The sequence below is a fragment of the Nannobrachium achirus genome (genome assembly GCF_963921795.1).
Source record: "Nannobrachium achirus genome assembly, chromosome: 16".
Lineage (NCBI taxonomy): Eukaryota > Metazoa > Chordata > Actinopteri > Myctophiformes > Myctophidae > Nannobrachium > Nannobrachium achirus.
In genome coordinates this window covers 506958-510714 of record NC_137823.1, presented here as the reverse complement: position 1 = coordinate 510714, position 3757 = coordinate 506958, and positions in this window count along the sequence as shown.

Here is a 3757-nt window from a genome sequence, read left to right as displayed (position 1 = left end):
TGAAAAAGCCAGACAAACTGAGACTTTGTATTGACCCAAAGCCCCTCAACCGAGCTCTAAAACGGTCCCATTACCTGATGCCCACACTGGATGATGTGCTTTATAAGCTGCCAAAGGCACGTATATTCACACTGGTGGATGCACGCGACGCATTCCTGCAGTGCCGCTTGGATGAAGAGAGCAGCCTGATGACAACATTCTGGACGCCGTGGGGTAGAAAACGTTGGCTGAAGCTCCCTTTCGGTGTGTCAGTTGCTCCAGAATTGTACCAGAGGAAGCAGCATGAGCTGCTAGTGGGCCTGACAGGGATCGAGCCCATAGCCGACGACATCCTCATTGTTGGTTGCGGGGACACAGACGAGGAGGCCAATCGTGACCACGACACGAACCTCATTGCTCTGATGGATAGGTGCAGAGAAGTGAAGCTGAGGCTGGGCCTGAAAAAGCTGCAGTTTCGAGTGAAGGAGGTCCGATTCCACGGCCACGTTCTGTCTGCGGAGGGCCTCAAGGCTGACCCTGACAAGGTCAGGGCGGTTCTGGACATGCCGAACCCCACTGACGCAAAGGGGGTCCAGCGGTATGTCGGGTTTGTGAACTACCTGTCCAGGTTCATGCCACGCTTGTCAGAGGTGTGTGAACCCCTGAGGAGACTGCTGGACAAAGATGTGCCGTGGCACTGGTTGCCCAAACACGACGCCGCCATGAAGGAAATCAAGGCCCTGGTCACAGCGGTGCCAGTTCTCAGATATTATGATGTCAGCAAACCGGTCACCATTCAGAGCGACGCCAGTCAGGCCGGTCTGGGCTGCTGCTTGCTTCAAGAGGGTCAGCCTGTTGCATTCGCCTCCCGTGCACTGACCCAGACAGAGCGAAACTATGCGCAGATTGAAAAGGAGTGTCTGAGCATAGTGTTTGCATGCCAGCGCTACCACTATTACCTATATGGGAGGGGTGAAGTTACTGCGGAGACCGACCATCGCCCACTGGTGTCCATTTTCACGAAGCCCCTCCTCAGTGCGCCAAAGCGCCTTCAGAGCATGCTCCTCACACTTCAAAGCTACTGCCTTGTGGTGGTATACAAGCCAGGCCCTGAAATGTACATAAGTGACACGCTCAGCAGAGCCACTACACCGCCACGGAGAACCGACACGCTGTACCGACGAGAGATGGTCTGCAGCATGCAGCAGGAACAGTGTGATGCAGCGGCCATTCAGCAAGCGGACTATCTGAACGTCAGCAGCCAACGCCTAGCACAGATTCGGACACACACGGAGGAGGACGTGTGTCTCCAAATGCTGAGGTCAGTGGTGCTGGGGGGCTGGCCAGAACACAAGGAGGAGACTCCCGTCGCTATCAGGGACTACTGGGCCATCAGAGATGAAATAAGTGCACAGGATGGCGTGCTTTTCAGGAGCCAGCGCGTCATCATCCCGAAAGCTATGCGACGGGAAATGCTGAAGCGGATCCACTACAACCACGTGGGGGGCGACGCGTGTTACAGACAAGCTCGTGACACACTTTACTGGCCTGGCATGCAAGCCGAGGTCAAAGACTATGTACAGCAGTGCTCTGTGTGTAATGAGTATGCACACGAACAACAGAAAGAGACCATGATGTCGCACCCGCTCCCCACACGTCCCTGGCAGCTGGTGAGCATGGATCTCTACAGCTATGCAGCGCAGAATTTCTTGCTTGTGGTGGACCACTACTCTGACTTCTGGGAGATAGACTTGCTCCCTGACCTGTCTGCAGACACCACTATCCGGCGATGCAAGGCGCAGTTTGCGCGCCATGGCGTGCCAGACCGGGCCATTTCGGACTGTGGGGTCCAGTTTGCTAGCAGAGAGTTCCAGTTGTTCGCGAGGGAGTGGGGTTTCGAGCATGTCATGTCCTCACCCAGGCACCCAAAGGCTAATGGCAAAGCAGAGTCTGCAGTGAAGATCGTGAAGAGCCTGTGCAGGAGGGCTGACCGTGCCAAAGAGGACCCCTGGAAGGCCATGTTACATTGGCGAAACACGCCCACTGAGGGCATGCATTGCAGCCCAGCACAGCGGCTCATGTCACGGAGGCTGAGATCCCTTCTCCCTGTGGCCGACCGGCTGCTGATACCTGAAGTTGTTACGGGGGTTCCTGACAAGCTGAGAGCGAAGCATCGGGCAGCAAAGCTGGTTTATGACCGATCTGCCAAGGATCTGCCGGAGCTGAACGTCGGCCAGCCCATACGGATGAAGCCGCTTCCAGGGGACAGGACGGGCAGATGGAGGAGAGGCGTGTGTGTGCAGCAGCTGGGACTCCGGTCTTATCTGGTCGACGTGGATGGGACCATGTATCGACGCAACAGGATCGACCTCCGACCAGCGGAGGTGGCCCCTCCCCAGCCGTCGGTTCACCCAGACGTGGCCCCAGAGCAACCCGTGAGTGTTGGAGGCGCCGGAGAGGTCGTCAGCAGCCCTGAGGTGTCTCCAAGGCCATCAACCCCGAGACCGTCGCCATCAACCCCGAGACCGTCGCCATCAACCCCGAGACCGTCGCCATCTTCCCCGCAGACTGGCGACGCACCAAACCGTGAGTTACAGGGCCGGGCCTTCTCCCGGAGCGGGAGGCTGATCAGGCCTCCTGACAGACTTGACCTCTAGGTCACGTGCGAACTGAGACTGACACACGCACACACACACACACGCACACGCACACACACACGCACGCTCACTCATGCACGCGCGCACGCATGCACGCACACACACACACACACACACAGTCACACTCAAACACGCTTGGATTGTGTTAACACGCTTGGACTGTGTTATTTGTGAAGGACAAAGAAAAAAAAAAAAGAAAGAGAAATGGAGATATTGTAACTGAAAAGTGTTTGCACGTTCAAGATTGTAACAGAAAAGTTGAGTACTTGTTTCTTTGTGGATTTATTGCTGATGGGTTCTTTTCCAGCTATTATTAATGTGTCTCTAATACATTATACTTATGTGCAGTATTTGATATTATATGGCTAGTTACATGCACAGTTTGTTGATCAACAGTTGAGTTACTGTATTGTTTATGTTTGGCACTTTACTAAAGGAAGGGAGATGTTACAGGGTGTCTTAGTATACAGCCCCACCCTGTGGACGCACTGAGCATATGTTTATGTATGTACTGCCTCTCGTGAAGCAGCTCACTTGTGTATTGCCTGAATGCTGTGAATACAACGCACCGAGACGCAGTCTGAGTCTTGCCTCTTTATTACACACCTACATCTACAACAGTTGGGTTTGGGTGTCGAAAAGATGACACGTAACAGCGAAACGCTCCCGTGTAAAGTAACTCTCCTCACTCTCTCTCACTCTTTCCGGCGTGCACTTAATAGCCTCTCCAATTTATCCAAAATGACGCGGCACGACTGGTCTTCAACCAGTCTAAATTCTCACATGTCTCTACCTCCCCTCCACTGGCTCTCGCTGCTGCCCGTACAGAATACAAAACACTGATGCTGGACTTCAAAGCTTGATTGAACCCTACAACCCCAACTCAGATCAGTTAACACCAGGGATACTGACTTCGCTAAAAAAAAACAGGTCAACGATCCACTCACCCTAGACTCTTCGCCCTCCTGGCCCCCAAATTGTGGAATAAACGCCTAGTTGCACTTAGAACTACAGTCTCACTCCTTAGCTTCTGCCGTGGTCTTAAGACTCACCTATTCAGACTCCACCTTAGCCCATAGCACTTACCGTAGCACTTGCATACACCCAATGACCATACATGT